At 42.5% G+C, this 25,666-nt stretch overlaps 1 protein-coding gene across 1 annotated transcript in view; it reads left to right on the top strand.

Moving 5' to 3' along the window:
• Positions 1–25,666, top strand: part of MMS22L (MMS22 like, DNA repair protein) — a 141,277-nt gene that overhangs the window by 80,951 nt on the left and 34,660 nt on the right. The gene's annotated exons all lie outside the window — the stretch shown is intronic.

Here is a 25,666-nt window from a genome sequence, read left to right as displayed (position 1 = left end):
TAGAAAACAAAGGGTAGGAATTAACTGTTAGTTTTCACAATGGAGAGAGGTAAATAGCAGGGTCCCCCAAGGATATGTACTTTTCTGTTCAATATATTCATAAATGATTGGGAAAAGGGGGGGGGGGGTAAACACTAAGGTGGAAAAGTTTACAAGCAATGCAAAATTATTCAAGGTAGTTTAGTCCGAAGCAGACTGTGTTACAAAGGGATCTCACAAAATTGGGTGATTGGGCAACAAAATGGCAGATGAAATTTAATGTTGATAAATGCAAAATAAGGAAAACATTGGAGAACATACTCCCAACTATACGTACAAAACATGAAGTCTAAATTAGGTGTTACTTCTCAAGAAAGAGATGTTGCAATCACCATAGATAGTTCTATGAAAACATCTGCTCAATGTGCAGCAGCAATCAAAAAAAGCTAAGAGAATATTACCAAGCATTAGGAAAGGGGAAGATGATAAACCAGAATATATCATCATGCCACTGTATAAATCCATGGTACTCCGAGAGCTTGAATACTTTGTGCAGTTCTGGTCTCCCCATATCAAAAAAGATATATTAGAATTAGAAAAAGTACAGAAAAGGGCAACAAAAATGATTAAGGGAATGGAACAGCTTCCATAGGAGGGGAGATTCAGAAGACTGGGATCATTCAGCTTACAAAAGAGATCACTGAGGAGGAGATATGATAGAGGTTTATAAAATCATGAATAGCATGGGGAAAGTAAATAAGGAAGTGTTAATGGGAAGCAGGTTTAACACAAACGTAAGGTTTCAGAGTAACAGCCGTGTTAGTCTGTATTCGCAAAAAGAAAAGGAGTACTTGTGGCACCTTAGAGACTAACCCATTTATTTGAGCATAAGCTTTCGTGAGCTACAGCTCATTGCATCCGATGAAGTGAGCTGTAGCTCACGAAAGCTTATGCTCAAATAAATGGGTTAGTCTCTAAGGTGCCAAAAGTACTCCTTTTCTTTTTACAAACATAAGGAAGTACTTTGCAAAATGCAGAGTCAGCCTGTGGAACTGGTTGCTGGGGATATTGTAAATGCCAAAAGCATAACTGGGTTGAAAAAGAATTAGATAAATTCATGGAGGATAGGTCCATCAATGGCCATTAGCTAAGATGGTCAGGGATGCAACCCCACGCTCTTGGTGTTCCTAAACCTCTGCCGGAAGTTGGGACTGGACAACAGGGGATGGAACATTCATTTAATTGCCCTGTTCATTCCCTCTGAAGAATCTGGCACCGACCACTGTCAGAAGACAGGAGACAGGGCTATATGGACCATTGGTCTGCCCTGTATGGCAGTTCTTATGTCCATAAAGCTCACTTTTGAGCAGTGGTGCTGGAACTAGGGATGCTGGGGGTGCTGCTGCACCTCTGGCTTGAGATAGTAATAAAAAACACTAAATCCAAGGTTTCCGTCATCAGCACCTCAACTATAAAAATTGTTCCAGCACCCTGCTTTTGAGCTTCCATAATCCCCGTGCTGCTCTGTGCGTGACCAGTCCTCCTGCACTGGATTGCAGCACTGTGAGGGCTTATCTAATTTTGTGAGGGCTGCAAACAGCCACAAGATGCAAAAATCCTCAATTTTTAGTACAGATTAGAGGACTGCCTGGCCTGCCTCCCTTTTTGCTGACACACCCCTTTTCCCTGTTACACCTGTGGCAGGAAGGAGTGGCATTCACAGTCCCTATGCCAACTCTGCATGAGCTGAGTATCACCTTTGTGCTGAATGATTCGCCTTGGGCCCTTTATTTTTGTGTTAGAGGCCAATTTATGTCAAAAGTGCAGTGCAAAGCGACTTCACCAGTAAATCTCACTCTGCATATTTACATTTTAAAAGGTAGTGCTTGGGAAGAGGACATTTTTTTTCACTCCTGTCCTAATTGTCCCCTTAAGTTTGTTACAAAGTGAGCTTCATCGTGATGAAATTTATCATCTGCTACACTTTCTGAATGATTCTTTTAGCCTGCTGTTCTAAAGCTTGTAAGTTTAAAAAAAAAAAAAGAATTTTTAATTCCTGGCAACACACACGGCGCAAGGTGGGTAGAAACCTTTTTCCTCTGTAGCTCCTTCTTTAATTTTAGTCAGTTTATTATGAAGCTAGTACCGTGATGTAATCTCTGCTTCCGCTGTTATCTGCTGGTTTCAGAGGAGCTGTCCCTGAGTCCAGAAAGCATGTGCCACCTGAGGCACGTTGTGCACACGCTAAGAAGCGTTACTGATGCATGGAAGCATTTGAGCAGGTAGCCATCAATTAGGGCCAGAAGAATTTAGTATATTTCAGTCCTTCCTACTTGAATGTATGGGGAGTTGGTTTTATGCCTTGTCGTTTAAAAAAAAAAAAAAAAAAAAGGCTTGTAGAAGTGATTTAAATTACTTTCGTGCAGTGGCACAGCAAAACCACAAAGGCGTTGCCAGAAAGCAATGGTCAGCAGTAACAGCTGTTTTGTAAAGTTGGCTAGCAACAACTATCCCTCTATAAAGAGAAAACAGTCATCCTGCAATAATAAGGCTCATGAATTCAGAAATCCATTGATTGTCCTGGCTCTGGGTAGATTACGTGCAGACTTGCTTCAAGGAAAGGAATTTATGAAATGTTTGCTGCATCCAGCAAGCAGGGCTGCTATAATACAGCTGCCTCCTCAGTGGTTTGCTTTGATCCTGTGGAATGAAAGGACAGGAGGATCAGCTCAGGTCTAAATGAGATTACAGCTGGTTCGGCAGCTTATCTGGTCTAATGCCAACTAGTGTGGCTTTGCACGTCCTAAGGGGTTTACAACAGAAACTGTTTATTGAGTATCATCGGTTTACTCAACACAAGCAGGCTAATCCTTCCCAGCCTCAGCATGTTGTAGGATTGTGCCTGAGCCAAACCAAAGGCTGTGTAGCCAGGGCCTCTAGAGCCCTTTGTCTCGCTTCATATTGATTTTTTACCTGAGTTAAAGACAGTAAAAATAAAACCAATAACCAGCCCTATTGTGAGCAAAAGGTTAATCTGACCTAAAATCTTACAAAAGCATCTGTTAACCCTAGAAGGGATGGCAGCCTTTCTTTAGCTTTCCACTCAAGAGATTTTCTAGTTTTGAATTTTGAAGAACAAGATAAGAAAAACAGTGTAAATGTTTAACTCTGTATGTCTTGCAAGATCTTTTAAATCTTGTTTAGCAGCTGTATAGCAAAAGACTTTGCACTTTAAATATTGGATAAAGTTGTTTTAGAATAGCAGCCCTTATTTCACTGCATTGTATTGCAAAGCAAATTTTGTAGTGTGCTATAGACAAATGAAATGTAGTAGGTCAGAGGAGGAAAAGAAAGTCAGAGCCAGATGAGCAGAATGCACTGGTTTTTACTGGTGCCAGTTATGTGTTTCTTCAGTATGCCACCAGATGATGTTCCAATCAGCAGTTTCCTCCTGAAACGAGTGATGAAGTGGGGGAAAACCAGATGCTGCAAATTCATCATCTTAAAGCAAACCCTTTCCCTCCCCTCCCCCGCCCCCCAAAGGAAGACACATCCATATTGTGTGTTACAGATTTTTAAAAAGCTATTTCCTGTGTGAGGAGAACCTGTCTGGAAGTGTGTGCCATATTACTAATGAGGAAAAATTTAAGTAGAGCAGAGATGCTAAGCTAAACACTAGGAAATTCTGTGTAGCAGTAAAAACATCTAAACATTAGTTAGAACAAGCTGCCAAGGGAAGTTGTTGAATCTCTAACACCAGAGATCTGCAGCACTAAGCTAGATACCAGTATATTAGAGGTGGTTTAGGAATAATCAGTCCTGCCACAACACAGTGGGATGGATATGGGGACACACTTATCAAATATATAAGGGAGACATAAATTGGGAAATGTTTCAAAGTGCTTTAAGCACTGAGGAAAAGAAAAGATAATAAAGAATTGGAGAAGCTTTAAAAGATTATTTTCTATATACTTCACTTGTCTGGGAATGAACATGTATTGTAAACTATGTGTAAGCAAAAAGGTTACCATGGAGACATTGTGACTCTCGTGTGTGGTGGAATCAACTAAAAATGATATTTATCTTAAACATGAAGCTTCTCCAGTATTTAAACCTAATGGACACGATGTGTACAAGTCGAAAATGTAATATTTATCCAATCTCTTCTATTTTATCAAAACTAGTTCTAAAGCAATAGGTTGCACTCATATAGTAATAAATTTTTAGCGCATTTGGAGATGAAAGCTATTGTTGGAGATTGCTTAAACTCTCTTTGTTCAATCATCTGAATGGTGCAAATCAAAGCATTTTATCAGACTGTGAGAAGTTGCGCCTAGATATTACTTCCCACACATGCAGGTCACCAAATAAATTACGTTCATGGTTTTACAGCATTGCTGGTGCTAGAAGTTAAATTGATGCCCAGTGGTGGAACTCGTAAAACACTTTCTTGTTAACACAACCAGGCAGAGTCGACGTTGTTGATGGTGGCTTTGATCTAATAAACTATTGGTTCTAACAGTGATTTTTACTGTGTTTCAGAGGTGATGATGGTAAAAGTTTAGCAAGCCTAGAGTTTTTCCTGAGTAACAGAAAAGTAGCTCTACTGTCTGTATTGGGAATAATACAGATGTTGGGAACAATCTGAGTAAGGGTATTTTGTGCCTACTGTAATCTTACTCACTAAAAAGAAGACTTGAGCAAAATCCTTTATGCCTCACTCCGTAAAGAATAAAACTGATTTACCAGGAATGGCACAATATCTTGCTTGCTGCAAATTTGGAAACGTTACCTAGTTATCGTGTATTCAAGTTTCCTATCTTTTGACATCCATCTATTTTATCTCCCTATTTAGGAATATTTCATAGGATTTTTTTCTCTCCTCTTTCATTGTTTGCTCTGGTATGTGTTCCAATCTCATAATGAATAGGAGTAGCAGTCAGGGAAGACTGTCACAGATTGCCTTGTATGCAGATGATGATCTGTTGTTCTGGCTAACACAATGGATTTCATCCCCCTTACCTGATATTAAACTACGAGTTACTATTCTGTATACAAAATTGAATATAGATAAATTTGAGCTATTTTTAGTGTCTTTTCCTTCAAGCCTTCCAACCCTGCAGATTAAAATTGTGGGGATTAAAATATGTGGGAAATAAAATTGGGCCAAAGATGTCTTTAGAGGTTGTTAGATTAAGTTATGCCCCAGTTGGAGAGTCTATTAGATCTTCTTAAAATTTTTAAGCAACAGTTTTACATCAAAAAACCCCAAAAGTATTTAATGAAAAATGGACTCTCTTTTTAACATTTCACGGCATTTTTAATTAGAACTTTAATCAAAATGAAAAAATATTGAAACTATTATGTAATGTTTTATTCACTGATTGTGTTGATATATTTTGATTTGTAAAATGTTGTCAAAAATAGAAAAAAATAAAAATTAGCCTGTTTTAAACCCTGTGAAATGGAAACAATTTAGAAATATTGATTTTTTTTTACGAATTAAAAAAATTGTCAGCTCTAGATTCCATGAACTTGAAATTGAGTCAATATTTTTAAAAAATATGGGTTTAAAAAAGTAAGTAGTTTCAGGTACTGTATAGTTCTGCGTGAAAATTATATTTTCCACTTTTATAATCTCCCTCTTCCCTGTTGCTGTGTGAAAGATCTGTGATCCTAAAGGGTGTTGGGTGCTCTGGCTTGATCTAGCAAATCACTTAAGCACATACTATAGTGGTTGATCCTGCTCCCATTCAAGTCAATGCTAAAATTCCTATTGACTTGAATGATCCTACAGGATCAAGCCCTAAATGTTCTTCTGGATTAGGAAAAATTGCTCAGTACTTTGCAGGATGGAACACAGATTGGCTGATTTCTTGTAGGCATTGTGGCAAAGTGAGCCTTGAGAGAAGGGATTGGAAGAAGGCAAGGTTAAGTCTTACAGGTCAGGTTATCCTGAAGAGAGACACTTTCTGTTGTTGAACAATATAAGTAACTATCCCAGGTCTGTAAATTTTGAAAGAGCTTAGATTAAGGAACCAAGAGCTAACCAATGTTCTGTAACTCTGGATATTTTCCTTCTCCATACCCCCATGTTTTACGTGGGGGGGGAGGGGTTGGTTTTTTTTCTTCTAATCTTGTGTGTATATCTTCATTTCACTTTTTGAGCAAAATTAAATTATTGGGTGTTCTATGTAGGTTTTTAAAGTGTTACTGAACACACACAATGTTGTCACGGGGACACATGGGAGATTAATGCGCAGTATGGGGATGTAATTTCTAAGGTGCACTAGTGTGTTGCACATTAATTAGTCCCTGTAGCCCCTGTTGGTGTGCACTAAATGTTTCCTAGTGCATTTTAATGTAGTACTTTTTCAAACTGCACTATGTTAAAGTGAACTAGGGAACATTTACTGCACACCAGCAGGATCTACAAGGACCAGTTAGTGCATGCACATTAGTGTGCCTTAGAAATCATATCACTGTAGTGCCTTACTGTGCTCGTGGTGGTTGTGATTGTTATTGTCAGCCTGATGACCTGAGAGCCATTGGAGAGCTGCCATGGAAAGTATGGGGGACATACATGGGACTGAACATGTGGCTGCCAGCAGGATACACCTGAAAGAGAGGTGGGTTCAGTTCTAAATGATACCCAGCCCATCAGGGACCCACCTTTTGGACAACCTATTACTTTCTCCTCAGAGAACCCCAGAAGACTATCTCCCAAGATGTGGAACTACTTATTGTCTCTCATGATACAGGACCATAGGATCCACTACAATAGACAAGAAAGTGTAGGGCTCATGGAGGAAGATTTGTCTATTCACCCCTCCATATCCAGAATGGCAAAACAGGCTGTAGCACCCTGGTTGTCATCTTAGTTATGTCCAGAAGTTGTGTGGAGATTTAACAAACTTGAACTCCGCCATCCCGAACACCTGGATGGCTTACCCCGGTATGGACTTGGTGGTGCTTGCCCAAGGCAAGCCAACCAATGATCCTTTAAACAGGGAAATGGACAGAGTAGTTATCTCCACAAACATCAGTTGTTGCTCTTTGTAATTTGACCTTTCCCAATTCAGTGTGTCCCCCATACTTTCCATGGCAGCTTTGCAATGGCTCTCAGGTAGTCAGGCTGACCATAACAATCAAAACCACCACAAGCACCTGCAAAAGACTGATCCTAACACGTGTAGGTAAAATCTGCCTTATTGCTGTGAATATACTACATTAGACTGCAAGCTGACCTCTCTGGGGACTTTGTCATGGCATGCCAAGCTGTCTGGATACCTCCATGAGAAGGGTACCTATCCTCTGACCTCAGACTCTTGGCTTGTCTTTCTGAGGGCTCCATGCTTTTGGAAGAACTGCTAGATTTCTACCTAATGGAGGTTTTAGAGATGAAAACAAGTCTGCCAGCATCTGTTTTCATCCTATTTTTCAGGCAAAGGGAAGCTACGTTTCTGTAGTCATATTTCTCCAGTGGAGTACAGGCCAAACCGTATATCACCACGTACGTTGTACAGTCATTTCTTATGAATAATCATCTACAATTTGAATAGGGAATGTTTTCTATTTCTTTCTTACTACACAGGCGGCTGCATTTTATAAATTGGGAAAAACATTTAATCCAACTGAATATTTTAAGAATGTCATTGAACTTGGAAAGCTTTTCTTTAAAAAGGTATCACTGTTTGACTGAGGGCTTTCTGATTTTATGTTAAAATGGGAGATATCAATGCAATGTAGTAATAATAGTAATGTAATTATTGGGATTACTTGTGGAAGCAATATGCAAGTAAAAAAATTGAGATTTCTCAACATTTAAATTGTTTCTGTTTATTAAAAGGTGGAAAAATAACAAAAGACCCCCTTCTGCAACTGTGGATATTGTAATTATGTATTGATACAAATTATTGATATGTAGATTGATTTTTCCTTTTAATTGCTGAGAACCTGTATCATATATATTGATGCACATAATCTAGTAAGGTAACTTAGTGAGGAAAATATTACTATAGCTTCATTTGTATTACTAAAAAAAGAAAAGGAGGACTTGTGGCACCTTAGAGACTAACACATTTATTTGAGCATAAGCTTTCGTGAGCTACAGCTCATTGCATCCGATGAAGTGAGCTGTAGCTCACGAAAGCTTATGCTCAAATAAATGTGTTAGTCTCTAAGGTGCCACAAGTCCTCCTTTTCTTTTTGCGGATACAGACTAACACGGCTGCTAGTCTGAAACCTGCCATTTGTATTAGTGTATTTTAAAATCTGTCAACCTTAACCCTGCCGTGTATGTGCCAATTGAAGTTCCTGTAAGTTGAACCTTGGTTACAGCCTAGGAACTAGTTCTGGAAAAAAATTGGTATGGTCAATTCACACAAATAGTTAAATGGTTTAGGATATTTGTACCTTCAACCATCTTTGTTTAATTTGCATAATTTGTTGAATATGTTTAAGCAGTGAATGTGTCTTTGAGTATAAAGCATTTCTGTATTGATGTTATTTAACTTAGGTGACCCTGGGCTGAATTGAAATGAGAAATTTGGATACCCATAGGCCTTCTTCCAATGGCTTGATAGGAGGAGATAAGGATTTTTAATATACTTAATTACTCTGCATGTTTAAAATGTCATATTAGAGGTTTATTATCTGTTGGGTCTGTTGCATCAATGGCCACTAAAAACAGGAGTATACTATACTCTTCCATTGAAATCAGAACATTTATACGATACGTTAAAAAAATTATAGTAGTACCAATTGGATCCATGCTGTGTTCAAGGAGAGTACCTAAGGCACTTCCATTTAACTCATCAGAGATTAACTAATCAGAGATTAACTCATCTGTTGGGAGACCTGAAGTGTTCCGTTAGCTTTTTATTTCAGTAGTACAAATATATTTTTACAATTAAGAAAAATTGAATACATAACCTGCATTAGAGAATAGATAGGGGCAAAATCCCACCATAGCCTCTAACTTTGTCTCCAGGTTTGCATGTGGAAAACTAAGGTTGGCTTAAGAGTACTTTTTTCAAAAATCACTACACAGGCTGTGACTTACAAAGAGGTTGTCACAATTGAAAGGCATGAAGTATGAGACTGCGCTTGGTCTCGCATGCGCTCGCTCGCGCTCTCTCTCTCAATCAAGAGTTTGCAACATGGCTATAATCCCTGCTTTTCATCTTGGCAACTTGTTTTCCAACCCAGAGTGTTGCAGTGGTTCAGGTCTGTGCTCCTGAGATTTACGCCATCTGCCTGCCTGCCAGCTCCATTCTTATGAGCTGGCAGGATATTGAAACTTGGAAGAATACTACGCTACTTGAAAGTAGGACTCTTCCAAGTTTTACTACACTGACAGCCCACAATAATGAAGCTAGTGGAGCAGGCAATTCATTTGGCTTGTGTGATATGCATACCTTTAAATTGAACCAAATCGGTTGTCTTGATTGTGTCCATTTAAAGGCATAAAATCCAAAATTTCAAACATCTCAATCTATTCCTCCATCACACTGTTTTGCGTAGGTATTGCAAAAGCCTCTGATGAATACGTGCTGTAACAGTGTCGTATGTAATTATGGGGTACAGCAGTTTCTGTTATAGAATACCTGTGCAGAAATGGGTGTGTTGTGGAAGCATTTAACAAAAACTGGCCGGCTCTTATGCATGTTTTCCCCTCTCACATTTTCCCCTTCCCTCCTTTTTCTAGTAAACATTTCAGTGTGCAGTTTATTTTTGATTATTGAAGCAGACGAAACTGTCAGAAGAACACCGAAACATGCTGTAATAAATACTAAGCTGATGGAGGAGCATTAATGTCTGTACAAGCAGAACTGAAAAAATAATGATAAAATATTATGTCTGCATTACAGCACTGTGGTAGAGATGCTATCATTATAGCTCAGGCGACACTGACACATTCATTATAAGCCCCTCTTTTCAAGCATTTCTATCTTTCTGAAGGAAAAAAAAAATCTTTTGGGGCTGCAATTTCTCATGCTATTATCTTGAAATCCAACTTTTTATTTCCCTAGAGGTAAGATTCTGTGTGGTTGTTTTTGAGTTACCACTCAAAATGCTTTGTTTGTATTTGGAGACCTCAAAACCAGCTTAATTTTTGAACTTCTGACTTTCTGAGAGAGTAGTTCTTATTTGTATTATGGTAGCAGCTGGGGGCTGCAATCAAGATCAGAGTCCCATTGTGGTAGGTGCTGTATAATCAGATAAGATAAGAGCTAGACCATGCCCCAAACAGCATACAATCTAAACAGTATACATGGGTATACACAAATACAAACATTTATACTGTGTTCATTGCTGTGGTAGTGACAAGCACTTTTGATGTGTTTGGAGAAATTTCACTAGATAGCATGAATCTAGTCTGTGAAAATTATGTTCTCCATTGAGCGATTGTCCATATGCATTCACTGATAGTGCTCATGAGCTAGAGATTGGAGTCTTTTGGCCAGCAGTATCTGTAGAGTGTATGTGTGCTCTTCAATCTTCATGCATCTCTGCAAGGGTGCATGAAAGTGAGATGCACCTGTCACCATTCAGTTCCTGTCTCTGTCTCACAACTTTAGGATTGAGCCCAACCATCAGAGAGACTGTCAGCCTACTTTATAGCTTATCTAACAGACTTTGACTTTAGTCTCATAACATAATTAGTAGTTTTAGTACTGCTAGCTAACAACCTTCAGTTGTTTGAATTTAATGGTTGGTATGGCGCCATCCTATTCACCTTGGTTTAAATGCTGCCCTTCTTGTGAGGGAGCTATCTCAGCATCAGATGGGCATTCCAAATGCCTCTGTTGTGTGGGATAATTGCGTGTTTCCAGAAAATGTGCAATCTGCATGTCCTTCAGCTCCTGAGCCAAGAAGGCCTACCTTCAGGTCTTCCTGATGACCAAGTCAATGAAATTGACTTTGAAGCTAGGCTACTAGACCCCCTCCTTCTGAGCTGCAGAGTGCAAGTGAGGGCTTTTTGAGAACCCCAACTTCAATCATGACTACAATTAGTGTTGTCCTCAGATAGACCTCAGGAGCTAGAAGTTCCAGGACAGGTGGTCCACTAGGGTTTTCTCTGAGAAGACCTCCCTGTGGCACTAAACAGCATCTGACACACCATGGCCCAGAACGGTTCCTGCTGAACATCAGTCTCATAATAGTTCCAGCTGTACAGCATCAAAACACCTGGTACTGAAAACTGGAACATTGGGAAAGACCATGGCACCAACCCCAGTACCATCTACTTCAAGGGCCCTGGGCACCAACCATTCCAGCACTGGAACCAAGCCAGTTGGGGCAGTGCATAATCACTGTGGTGGAGATTGCTATGCCATGTCGACACAACCTGGATGCTATGCAGCCATCCGTGATGCCCCACACAGTATCATGTAAATATTTGACACCAATGGACCTGCAGATTCACCCAGAACCTCAGTCCTCTTTGCCGTTGACTTCAGCACTGCAGTTGGCACCAACAGTGTCTAGTAATGAGGCACCATCCTCCCCTAACTCACGGCACTGACCATGGGTCTGAGCAGTGCATTCTCTTTGGATTCATCTTCAGAATTGGAGGATGAAGAGATTCTATTCCAGCAACATACTTATTCAGCCAGACTGTTATTGCAGCCCTCGACATCTTATATAGGATCCACATACTCCTCACGAGAAAGATATTGAGTCCCACAGAATCTGGCTCATGATTCTCTATCCCCTGACCACCAGGCTGTTACCCACCAATGCCCATGTGGTCTTGCTGGGGTCCCTGGTTGACTCAGAGCAACTTTGGATCCAGGGACAACAACACCGCCAGAAGGCTGCTTCCTCTACAGAACTGTGTACCCGGAGACTACAGCAGCCTCTCTTGATTCCAGCACACTCACAAATAGAGGAGAAAGTAATGAGAGAGCATGCACTAGAGGCTGCATTTGCTGGCACAGAAAATCCTTTCCTCTTCATTTCCCAATGAGGCCATACTGCCACTTTGACCCCTCAAATGGGTGATTATCAGAGCATCCAGGAGCTATTAAAAAGAATGGTTGATGCCCTTCAAATCCATATTGAGGAGCTGCAAGATCAGACACAGAAACTCATAGATTCCAAACCCAGAAAGGACCATTGTGATCATCTACTCTGAGCTCCTCTATAACACAGGCCACAGAATTTTCCCCAAAATAATTCCTAGAGCCTGTCTTTTTTCAGAAGAACATTCAATCTTGATTTAAAAATTGTTAGTGAGGAAGAATCCAGTCTGAGCCTTGGTAAATTTTTCCAATGGTTAATTACGCACTGTCAATAATTTGTCATCTTTCTAGTCTGAATTTCTCTAGCTTCATCTTCTAGCCATTGAATTGTGTTCTACCTGTTTGTTAAACTAAATAGATTGAGTTCCTTGAATCTATCACTGTGACAGCTTTTCTACTCCCTTCATCATTCTTGTGGCTCTTCTCTGATCCTTCTCCAATTTATCAACATTCTTTTTTAATTGTGGGCACCAGAGCTGGACCACAGTATTCCAGCAAAAGTTGCACCAGAGCCAAATACAAAGGAAAAATAACGTTCTGATTCCTTCTCAAGATTCCCTTGCTTATGCATCCCAAGTTGCATTAGCCCTTTTGGCCACAGCATTGCACTGGGAGCTCATGTTCAGCTAATTATCCATCACAACCTCCCATCTGTCACTGCTTCCAAGATAGAGTTGCCCCATCTATAAGTATGGCCTACAATCCTTGTTCCTAGATATATGTATTTACATATAACACTCATTGTTTGCTTGCGCCCAGTTTACCAAGTGATCCAGATCACTCTGAATCAGGGACCTATCCTTTTCATTATTTGCCACTCCCCCCTTTTTATGTCATCTGTAAACTTTATCAGTGATGATTTTATGTTTTCTTTCTGATAGACATACTGCAACCCTCCCAATTAATTATATGGATCCAGCCGGTACTCTGTGGCAGACACCTGCCTTGGCACCAAGTATTTCTTTGTATGGCAGATAAAAAAAAAAATCAGGTGTCTCCTAAGGGTGCAGAGTTCTTCTACCGCTGTGTTCACTGTAGTGAACAAAAAGGCAAAACAACTCCAATCCATACCAAAAGAGAGAGAGCGAAAGAGACTAGATTTATTGAGGCAAAGCGTACAGTTCTGCATAGCCAATTATCAGGCCGTATTAGCCTGGATTCTTGAGAGACTGTTTATTTGCTTTTGCAGACAGACTTCCCAATGACACTCCTTAGAACTTCATGTCACTGGTCAGTGAAGGCCAGAACAAATCTCCAAGCAGTGCTGAATGCAGCAGATATGGCTGTCAGAACAATGGCAATGGCTGTAGTCAGGCGTGGGGCATTGTGGCTTCAGGGATCGGGTTTCCCCAGGGAAGTCTAGACACAGTGGAGAACTTGCCCTTTGAAGGAGCCTGTTGTTCATCTCTGAAGCTGATGAGGCTCTACACACTCTGAAAAAGGACTCACAAGCCAACTTGTATTCCCTCAGAGCCCACACGCCAGCGTCTAAAAGGAAGTAACTGAAACAGCAGTATCCCTCACAGAGACCAATCCAGCCATACTTTTACACCAAAGATCTTTGGAACCACCCAGGAAATGACAGTGTTTCCACAAGAGAAGACCTGATATTTTTTATCTGCCATACAAAGAAATACTTTGTATTGCCAGACCTCACTTCTGATTTTTGTAGGTTGGTTGAAGTTGGTCTACACACCTTCCAAACATCACTTGGACATGCTCCTCACCATCCCACCCTTGGTCCTATCCTCCCTGAGATGATGGAAGGAGGGGTCCTATTTAGAGCATCTCAACCTTCCAAGATGATAGTCACGGATGCATTCTTACAAAGATGGTGTGCCCATATGGATGAACAAATAACACAGGCCTGTGGGAGAGGAGAATTCACATCAATGTCCTGAAACTCGGAAGACCTGCAAATCCTTTCTCCATTGGATATCAGGACAGTTGGTCCAAATAATGGCTGACAACACAACCACCATGTTTTACATCAATAAACAAGGTGAGATAAGGTCCTCCTTACTTTTCTAGGAAGCAGTCAAACTCTGGAACTGGCACATCATCCATTGAATATACCTAGTGGCAGTACACTTACCTGGACTGCAGAACACACAAGTGGACAATCTCTTCAGGCATTTTCTCTTGAACAATGAGCAGGATACTTGCAGACATCTTCCTGATCTGGATCAATCGCACTATAGACATCTTTGCCACTCAACACAAGTATCAGACATCCTGCTCAAAAAGAGGGTTGAGTCTGGGATCCATAGTGGAATTTTCTATACCTGTCGTGTCTAACTGATCTGATAGTCAATTAGCTAGATGCCTATATTAGCCTTCCATGCTCAAGTGAATTTCAAAGGGGGTGTGCTCTGCATGTGCAAGGAATTTTTTGTGCTTAAGGAATAGGCATGCCTAAATTTCTATGTATCGTCTGTATAACCAATGGTATTGGTGCCCAGGTGGGATGGAGAATCCAAAAGCTTCCTGAATACTATTTTTGGTTTTTATGCTTGATTAAGACCTTCTTCCTACTGAAAGTTAAAGGTATACAGCTTGCAGAGCAGCTATGAAGACTTGAATTTCTGTCTCTTACTTCTGGGGGAATTCTGCGCTACTGCACATGTGCACAATTAATGAGCCCCTCAGTTTTCTTATTTTTTGCACAAAAAATAAAGCTTCCGCCAACATGTTGCTGCAGTTCCGCCTTTTGCTTACCAGAGGGTGCTGGGGTGCAAGCAGCCCCCAGCAGAAAATAACTTCGGCAATTCTACCTTTTGCCTACCCGAGGACGCTGTGGCAGTAGAACAAAGCTGCAGCTCATGGCCAGCTAAGGAAGAGAAAGCCTGCCTTCTTCAGAGCACCTGTGGCCAGGTCAGGAGACAGGAGCTATGGGGAGATAGACAGTGTAGGGTGCTGGGGGGTCAGACAGGGACTCATAAGGACTAGTAGTGGAGGACAAGCTGGGGCAGGGGCTGAAAGGGAGTGGAGGCACAGGGCCACAGGGGAGGGAGGTGCAAAGACACATGGGGACGGGGTAGGAGGTGCAGAGCTACATAGAGACAGGGGAGTGGCTGGGTGGGGGCACAGACCTAGATGCTGGGAACTTGGCGTGCTGGGGTGCTACCGCACCCCCTTGCTTGAAGTAGTTTCCATTATACACAAGGGTACAGTTTGAATCAATGGCTCTCAGTACCCCCACTATAAAAATTGTTCCAGCATCCCCCGGCACAGAAACACATGGGAACGGAGGGGAGGGGGTACAGGGACAAGGGAGTGGCTGGGTGAGGGCACAGAGACATATGGGGACAGAGGCAGATGTGCCTGACTGAATGGGAGAGGCTAGGGGTCAGCCAAGGTCTGCATGGTGGAACTCCCTAACAATCCCTCCCCGCCCCTGCAAAAAAAAGCCCATTCCATACTTTTCCCACCCATACCCAACAACCCTCCAGGTTCACACCCAGGCTCATTCCCAGCAATTTACTTCCTTCTCCCTCAGTTCCTCCGTTACCCCTGACTCCCCCAAGCCTTTGCACTGCTTCTGAGGGGTGCAGGAAATACGGTTCTGTATTGTAGTTTAAATGAATTATTATTACTCAGAGTTCTGTATTAATATGCCTAGTAAGGAATCTATTTGTTAAAAAACATTCCTAGATCTTTTTTGTCTGAATTGTTACATACTTGCTGACAGGTATTTTGCAATAAATGACCAAAAATAATTGAAACTGGTGTGATTACATTGTGTTATTTTGACACATAAAATATGCAACACTTTGCAGAATTTTAAAGTATTGTGCGCACCATTTTTATTTTGTTGCAAAATTTTTAATTTTTTTGGCCCAGAATTCCACCAGGAGTAATCGCTGAAGGGGTTGGTTGTCTTTATTTTATTTTTATTTTTTTAGAGAAAAAACCCAAGACAAGCATGAGCACTATAACAAAAGATGTAGATGATTTTAGAGGTCATTTCAGAGTCCAGTGGAGGGCGTATTTGTTTGAAAATATTTGTCTTTGTTGTATGCTGAATGAAAACATAGCCACTGAAGAAGACTTGAATCATTCTGTCAAAAATAAGGAACTTTTGTGACTTCTGTAGAAGACTTGTTCATGATCCAAGCTTTGTAAGAAACAACAATTCTTAAAGAAAAAAGTGCATAGGAGCGTTGATGTTTGTAATGTTTGAAAAAGGTAAAATACTGTTCAGTGATCAGACCCATTATCTCACTGAATGGAATTTATAGACTATCCCTTATAACAAAGATCTTAGAATTTTGCTCTTGTGATAAATGCAATACCTTAGAAGCTTCAAGTGCATTGTTATCAAAGTGTTGTGTATATAATATGATTATGCAGCCAAGATTTTTGTGGCTGCATAAATAGCTGAATGATTGCCCTTTGTTTTGAATTTGCCATGTAATTGTACTCCAGAATCTACATTTTCTTTTTTTTTAAGGCACTTGCTTCATCCATATCAATGGATTGTTAACACTGATGCTCAAGGATACTACTTTAAATGATGCCAACTTCAACAAATATTTCACTCCTAGTCATTTAGCGGAAACATCAGAGTAATACTCTTTTCCATCGTTGTTGATGTAGTGGCAGATTTTATGGCAGGGTGCAGAGGAGAAAACCTAATAGCTGCCCTCCCCCGACACTTCCAGATTTGAAGTCCCCTCTGTCCCTGCCCAAAAGGGGCAGTGTAAAGGGGATCTCCTCAATTCACCCAGGAGCCAAAAATTCAGAACCAGCTCCCCCAGTTTTCTGAGTCCAGGTATCAAAAGACTAAACTGCCCCCCCTACCCCTCTCATAAAGTCTCAGCTTTCCTCCAACAACTTCTGTGATGCAGTTATTTGTCAATACTGGTATTGAAAACCAAAGATTTGGATCAATATAAAATACATTGAATTTGCTATCAAAATGACTGAATAAGAGATACTGTAGTGATTATTCTGTACTGGGGGCACTGAGGGGAAGAAGATTTGGAGCAGGAGATGGGGGAGTGCTTCATTATTTAGGCCTACTGTGCCTCATAGGACACAAGACCTCTATTATTATCTATACAAAGCTGTCAGTCTTTCTATAGTGATGCTTTGTTTCATTTGACTGCTTCTGGCCTTTTTTGAAAGAACTGATATTAGTATTTGAAATTCTAAGCATCGAGGCCATTTATTACCTTAGAAATACAGATGTCTCTCCACCCAGTCTTTCTAGTTTTGTCCAAGGATGCTGGTTCTGCCTTTTTTTTTTTTTAAACCCCTCAACATAAAAAAGTTACAGGGCAGTTTTTGAGCAACATTTCCTGGATTTCATTCAGATTACGGAATGTATTTTACACTCTGCTTCTGTAAGCGCATCAGTAGGCCTTGAGCGGAGAGTGCAGAACATAGGTAGTGCTGCCCACACACAGAAAGCAGGATCTGTGTGGCGGGGGAGCCACGGAGAATGGTGGTTTCTTTTCTCCAACCCTGCAGGATGTTCGTATGTTCATGCTGACCTTGTCAGCAATATCTAAACCACCTTCCCCACCTCCAATGCTGTATGCCTCTCCCTATTTGAGGGGATTTGGGTCCCCGTCAGCATGGTTCCTATGGCTCTGTTACAGTACTGAAAGAGCAGAGAGGGCTACGTATCATGCAGAGGAACAAGGCATGTGTAGATAGAGTTGAGCTCCCTAGTTTCCCTTGTCTCTACATGGATCCTGGAGGAAAGTGCTAGTTTTGTGGCCAGATCTTCTGTTTCTTCCTCAGGTTAGCGTGTCCCTAATACAAGATTAACCAGGTTGTTACCTTTAACATATCTCAATACCTAGTCCTAGATCATTGGTCTTCCCCAGTGGAAGCCAGGTACAGGCCGGGGTGGTTTTAATATTTGTTTGTAAGGATGTATTGACTTTAGGTCATTTAAAACTACTGTATAAACCTTTACTCAGCTGTTAAATGTCTCCTTAGCATTCCTGTGAACGTGAATGATTATTTTTCTTCCTAAAATTTCTCATTTCTTTTACTGGATTTAGACTATTGCAAGCCTGGGGCTTGCAGGAGGGAGCCTATTTCAGAGCTGAGGAGTGCTCTGAAACTCACACAAAGAGTGCTCTATCACTGGTCCCATTTCTTTTAAATCAAGAGGGATACAGCACAAATGCCTCTGCTGATCACATCCAGACAGTATGGCAGGTGGAGAGAGGCAGCCTCTCAAGTTGCAGGGTCCCAAGCCTTTGTAGAGCAAAATAAACACTACATTCAGTCTAGAAGCTAGTAGGCAGCTACAGCAGATCATGGTGCGCTGGTGACATGCACCTCCATTTAATAGGCCATCTGTGGCATTCTGCACCTGTTTAAATTTCTGGATTGACCCAAAGTATAGCCCTAAGTCTGGAGGGGACAAAGGCACAGATCCTGGTGGCAAGGGCCACACCTGAAAGAAATGGCTGCAATCTCTGTCCAGGTACAAACAGTAGAAAGTGTTCCTGAACACTGCTGCTATATGATTATCCAGCACAACCTCCAGGCTGCGGACAGGAGTAACAAATGTTGCTGGCTTTTATGAAGCCAAATTTTATTTTGTCTGTTAGTAAACAGAAAAACACCTTGTTTTAGCGAAAACAGAAAGTATATGATCTCAGTAGTGGAGCAGGTTTCTAGTGGGCACATTTGTCGAGACTAAGCGAAAAGCATGGCTGTATTTATCAATATTGTTATTGCAATAAAGGGTTTGTTTATTGGTGGAAGTGGTTGACTGAACTTTGACTCTAGCACAGTGGTTCTCAAACTTTTGTACTGGTGACCCCTTTCACATAGCAAGCCTCTGAGTGCGAGCCCTCCTTACAAATTAAAAACACTTTTTTATATATTTAACACCATTATAAATGCTGGAGGCAAAGCAGGGCTTGGGGTGGAAGTTGACAAATTGTGCTCCCCCATGTAATAACCTCGTGAGCCTGTGAGGGGTCCCGACCCCCAGTTTGAGAACCCCTTCTCTAGCACAGATTGAGGCCCCATTGACTCTAAGCATTTACCTCATTGCAAGTGTTTGTTTAGGTCACTATTAATAAACATAAACACATATTTGTGCATGTTGCCCTTCTCCTGGCTCAGCGATATGTTACCTTACTTTGGAAGTCTGAATATCCTTCCACTAGGCATAGATGGCTAAAGGAAATGTAAACAGTCTTTCTTTGGAGAGGCAATTTGGAGGAGAGGAGAAGGATTTTGGACCAATCAGTAGGTTTGTACAGATGTGAGTAAAGATAGAATTTGGTCCTTGTAATTTTACTTGCTGTTTTAAAAGGAATTCTCCCTCCCTTTATTAAAACAAACAGAACCATTCAGATTTTTTGAGCCATTAATTCCTTTTATTTTTTTAACTCAGTCTGTTAGCCCTTTTTCTGCTCAGAGTTAACTCAACCATATTGTTATAAGCCCAAATTGTTACATACCTGTTTTTTTGAACTTGTATTTCTGTTGTTGTTTCTGTACCTGTTGTGTGTGTCAGAGAAAATCTCAAAGAAGCTCCTTTTTATGCATGTTAACTTGGAGATTGTTTCTTCAAATGGATTACTCAACTGTTATACTGAACAGAATTTTCATCTTCTAAGTGTTTTTTACAAGCATTGATTAGTCTTCGCAACATCCTATGAAAGTGGAGATAAATATTACCACCCCAATTCCCTGGATCGGATACTGAAGTTCACAAAGGTTAAATTACTTATCTCAGGCCACAGAGGGAATAAATGCTAGAGGTAATCTTAGAAGTCAGAGATTTCTGGTTCCCACTTGTGTTTGGACCATGGCCCTTTCAACAAAATATTTGATGCCTTATACTACATTACGCAACCTATATTATGTGTGTTAACTGTAACCAGTCAAAAAGTAGTGGTACTAAATTCCCTGTGTGTATCCCATTGAAACTAATAGCTGCCTGTGGATAGCCATAAGGTATCTGTTACCTTTGACAGCCAGTATGCTTTATTTTTAAAATGCTCCGTTTGAGAGAATTTTTTGGATACTAATTTGGTACAATGATACACACTTCTAATACCAACCATCCTAAGGGTATGTCTACACTACGAAATTAGGTCGAATTTATAGCAGTCGGTTTTTTTAGAAATCGTTTTTATATATTCGAGTGTGTGTGTCCCCACACAAAATGCTCTAAGTGCATTCAGTGCATTAACTCGGCGGAGTGCTTCCACAGTACCGAGGCTAGTGTCGACTTCTGGAGCGTTGCACTGTGGGTAGCTATCCCACAGTTCCCGCAGTCTCCGCCGCCCATTGGAATTCTGGGTTGAGATCCCAATGCCTAATGGGGCAAAAACATTGTCGCGGGTGGTTCTGGGTACATGTCATCAGGCCCTCCCTCCCCCCATGAAAGCAACGGCAGACAATCGTTTTGTGCCTTTTTTCCTGAGTTACCTGTGCAGACGCCATACCATGGCAAGCATGGAGCCCGCTCAGCTCACTGTCACCGTACGTCTCCTGGGTGCTGGCAGATGCGGTACTGCATTGCTACACAGCAGCAGCTCATTGCCTTGTGGCAGCAGACAGTGCAATAGGCCTGAAAACCATCCTCATCATGTCCGAGGTGCCGCCTCGGTAAGGTCTGTCAGGAGCGCCTGGGCAGACCTGGGCGCAGGGACTAAAATACGAGTGACTCGACCAGGTCATTCTCTTTAGTCCTGCCAGCAGTCGTATTGCACCGTCTTCTGGCGAGCAGCCAGGAGATGAGGATGGCTAGTAGTCCTATTGCACCATCTTATGGTGAGCAGGCAAGAGATGAGGATGGCTGGCAGTCCTATTTCACTGTCTTCTGCCGAGCAGCCGGGAGATGAGTATGGCTAGCAGTTCTACTGCACTGTCTGCTGCCAGCAAAAGATGTAAAAGATAGATGGAGTGGATCAAAACAAGAAATACACCAGATTTGTTTTATATTCATTTGCTTCCCCCTCTCTTCCTCCCTCCATGAAATCAACGACCGACAATCATTTTGGTGAGGTCTGTCAGGGGCACCTTGAAAAGTTTAATGGAGATTCAGTCCTGCCTGGAATACCAGGGGGAGGGATAGCTCAGTGGGTTGACCATTGGCCTGCTAAACCCAGGCTTTTGAGTTCAATCCTTGAGGGGGCTATTCTGTGTGACAGTTGTTTTTGTTTCTCCTTGATGTAAAGCCACCCCCTTTGTTGATTTTAATTCCCTGTAAGCCAACCCTGTAAGCCATGTCGTCAGTCTCCCCTCCCTCCGTCAGAGCAACGGCAGACAATCATTCCGCACCTTTTTTCCATGCAGACGCCATACCACGGCAAGCATGGAGCCTGCTCAGATCACTTTGGCAATGAGGAGCACATTAAAGACCACACACATTATCCAGCAGTATATGCAGCACCAGCGCCTGCCAAAGCGAAACCGGGCGAGTAGGCGACGTCAGCACGGTGACGAGAGTGATCAGGACATGGATACAGACTTCTCTCAAAGCACGGGCCCTGGCAATGTGGGCATCATGGTACTAATGGGGCAGGTTCATGTGGTGGAACGCCGATTCTGGGCCCGGGAAACAAGCACAGACTGGTGGGACCGCATAGTGTTGCAGGTCTGGGACGATTCCCAGTGGCTGCGAAACTTTTGCATGCATAAGGACACTTTCATGGAACTTTGACTTGCTTTCCCCTGCCTGAAGTGCCAGAAAACCAAGATGAGAGCAGCCCTCACAGTTGAGAAGCGAGTGGCAATAGCCCTCTGGAAGCTTGCAATGCCAGACAGCTACCGGTCAGTTGGGAATCAATTTGGAGTGGGCAAATCTACTGTGGGGGCTGCTGTGATGCAAGTAACCAACGCAATCAAAGATCTGCTGATATCAAGGGTAGTGACCCTGGGAAATGTGCAGGTCATAGTGGATGGCTTTGCTGCAATGGGATTCCCTAACTGTGGTGGGGCCATAGATGGAACCCACATCCCTATCTTGGCACCGGAGCACCAAACCGGCGAGTACATAAACCGCAAGGGGTACTTTTCAATAGTGCTGCAAGCACTGATGGATTACAAGGGCCGTTTCACCAACATCAACGTGGGATGGCCGGGAAGGGTACATGACGCTCGCATCTTTAGGAACTCTGGTCTGTTTCAAAAGCTGCAAAAAGGAACTTACTTCCCAGACCAGAAAATAACCATTGGGCATGTTGAAATGCCTATAGTTATCCTTGGGGACCCAGCCTACCCCTTAATGTCACGGCTCATGAAATCATACACAGGCAACCCGGACAGTAGTTAGGAGCTGTTCAACTACAGGCTGAGCAAGTGGAGAATGGTGGTAGAACGTGCATTTGGACGTTTAAAAGCGTGCTGGCGCAGTTTACTGACTGGGTTAGACCTCACCAAAACCAGTATTCCCACTGTTATTACTGCTTGCTGTGCGCACCACAATATCTGTGAGAGTAAGGGGGAGATGTTTATGGCGGGGTGGGAGGTTGAGGAAATCGCCTGACAGCTGGTTACATGCAGCCAGACACCAGGGCTGTTAGAAGAGCACAGGAGGGCATGGTGCGCATCAGAGAAGCTTTGAAAACCAGTTTCATGAGTGGCCAGGCTACGGTGTGAAAGTTCTGTTTGTTTCTCCTTGATAACCCCCCCCCACCCTTGGTTCACTCTACTTCCCTGTAAGCTAACCACCCTCCCCGCCTCCCTTCAATCACCGCTTGCAGAGGCAATAAAGTCATTGTTGCTTCACAGTCATGCATTCTTTATTAATTCATCACATAGGTAGGGGGATAACTGCCAAGGTAGCCCAGGAGGGGTGGTGGAGGAGGGAAGCACCAGGTGGGTTGGTGGAGGAGGGAAGGACAAGGCCACCCAGCACTTTAAAACTTATTGAATGCGAGCATTCTGTTTCTTGGGCAATCCTCTGGGGTGGAGTGGCTGGGTGGCCGGAGGCCCCCCACCACGTTCTTGGGCATCTGGGTGAGGAGACTATGGAACTTGGGGAGGAAGGCGGTTGGTTACACAGGGGCTGTAGCGGCGGTCTGTGCTGCTGCCTTTCCTGCAGCTCAACCATACACTGGAGTATATTGGTTTGATCCTGCAGCAGCCTCAGCATTGAATCCTGCCCCCTCTCATCACGCTGCTGCCACCTTTCAGCTTCAGCCCTCTCTTCAGCCCACCACCTCTTCTCCCGGTCATTTTGTGCTTTCCTGCACTCTGACATTGTCTGCCTCCACACATTCGTCTGTGCTCTGTCAGTGTGGGAGCTTACAGCATGAGCTCAGAGAACATTTAATCGTGAGTGCGTTTTTTTCACTTTCTAATCTTTGCTAGCCTCTGGGAAGGAGAAGATCCTTGAAACACATGCAGCTGGTGGAGAAATAAAAAAGGACAGTGGTATTTAAAAAGACACATTTTATAGAACAATGGGTACACTCTTTCTCGGTAAACCTTGCTGTTAACATTACATACATAGCACATGTGCTTTCGTTACAAGGTCGCATTCTGCCTCCCCCCACCACGTGGCTAACCCCTCCCCATGGCTAACAGCAGGGAACATTTCTGTTCAGCCACAGGCAAACAGCCCAGCAGGAAGAGGCACCTCTGAATGTCCCCTTAAGAAAAGCACCGTATTTCAACCATGATGAATGATATCACTCTGCTGAGGATAACACAGAGAGATAAAGAACGGATGTTGTTTGAACACCAGCAAACATACATTGCAATGCTTTGCTCTGCAATGATTCCCGACTACGTGCTACTGACCTGGCATGGTAAAGTGTCCTATGATGGTGGACAGAATAAGCCTTTTGCAAAGGCTTTGGGAATACATCCAGGAGAGCTTTATGGAGATGTCGATGGAGGATTTCCGCTCTATTCCCAGACACGTTAACAGACTTTTCCAGTAGCTGTACTGGCCGCGAATGCCAGCGCAAATGAATCATTAAACACTCTTGCTTTTAAACCATGTATACAATTTAAAAAGGTACACTCACCAGAGGTCCCTTCTCTGCCTGGCGGGTCCAGGAGGCAGCCTTGGGTGGGTTTGGGGGGTACTGGCTCCAGGTCCAGGGTGAGAAACAGTTCCTGGCTGTCAGGAAAACCGGTTTCTCCGCTTGCTTGCTGTGAGCTATCTACAACCTCATCATCATCATTTTCCTCATCCCCAAAATCTGCTTCCGTGTAGCCTCCCTTTCCATTGATGCAGTCAAAGCACACGGTGGGGGTAGTGGTGGTTGAACCCCCTAAAATGGCATGCAGCTCATCATAGAAGCGGTATGTTTGGGGCTCTGACCCGCAGTGGCTGTTTGCCTCTCTGGTTTTCTGGTAGGCTTGCCTCAGCTCCTTAAGTTTCATGCGGCACTGCTTCGGGTCCCTGTTATGCTCTCTGTCCTTCATGCCCTGGGAGATTTTGACAAATGTTTTGGCATTTTGAAAACTGGAACGGAGTTCTGATAGCACGGATTCCTCTCCCCATACAGCGATCAGATCCCGTACCGCCCGTTCGGTCCGTGCTGGAGCTCTTTTGCGATTCTGGGACTCCATCATGGTCACCTCTGCTGATGAGCTCTGCAGTCACCTGCAGCTTGCCATGCTGGCCAAACAGGAAATGAGATTCAAAAGTTCTTGGGCCTTTTCCTGTCTACCTGGTCAGTGCATCTGAGTTGAGAGTGCTGTCCAGAGCGGTCACAATGGAGCCCTCTGGGATAGCTCCCGGATGCCAATACTGTCGAATTGCATCCCCAGTACCCCAATTTCGACCCAGCATGGCCGATTTCAGCACTAATCCCCTTGTCAGGGGTGGAGTAAAGAAATCGGTTTTAAGAGCCCTTTAAGTCGAAAAAAGAGCTTTGTGTGGACGGGTGCAGGGCTAAATCGATTTAACGCTGCTAAATTCGACCTCAACTCCTAGTGTAGACCAGGGCTAAGAGTAGGCCTTGCTGCCTGTCTGCTCTTTATTTAAAATTATTCCAGTCCAGATGTCCTAATGAGTGTCATGAGTTGTGTAATTCTTTTATAATTCTTTCACATTCTCCAGGGGGGAACTTTATTTATTAGGATGAGCATAGAATAAAAACCTAGGAAGCCAGAGAAAGGAGTGTTGTGAAACATTTGCTCGTGTGACTATCTCATGTTTTTTTTCTTATGTTATAGTCTACAAACATTAGCGTTAAAGCAAGTCTCACTGCCTTCACTCTATGCTATTATCTTCTAAATATCTTGACTCTGACTTTACAGTGCTGTTTATAGAATTTAATAAAGCAAATGTAATAATGCTGCCTGTGCTTTAATGCACAATCTCAATTGAGTTGACCAGAAGATAAATAGGAACAGGAATGACAGTGTGTTCCTGCAGATTGTTTTTAATAAGCATGTTATTTAGTTGATCAGCCCATTGCAGTAATGCCTCCTATCCTAGTCTACCAGACAAATGTATTAATGCTCCCCCCACCCCCATTTCTCTGAGAACATTGATTCCCTGCAGACATATCTCTATTAAACCTCTAGAAAGTCACAACTTCCAAATTAGATTAAGTAGCAGGAATGGTACTAGAAGAATCAAAGAAAATTGAGTGCATTATTGAATTTATGCCACATTGTCTCACGAAGAGATGGGAGTTGTGTGGTAGTGGTAACTTTTGTCCTTACTGTACTAAGAAAGCTGTGGCCCTACTGTCAAACCGAAT

This window comes from Eretmochelys imbricata, chromosome 3 (assembly GCF_965152235.1).
Source record: "Eretmochelys imbricata isolate rEreImb1 chromosome 3, rEreImb1.hap1, whole genome shotgun sequence".
NCBI classification, from domain to species: Eukaryota; Metazoa; Chordata; order Testudines; family Cheloniidae; genus Eretmochelys; species Eretmochelys imbricata.
The sequence above is the reverse complement of the archived record's forward strand: the minus strand, read 5'-3'. Positions and strand labels throughout refer to the sequence as shown.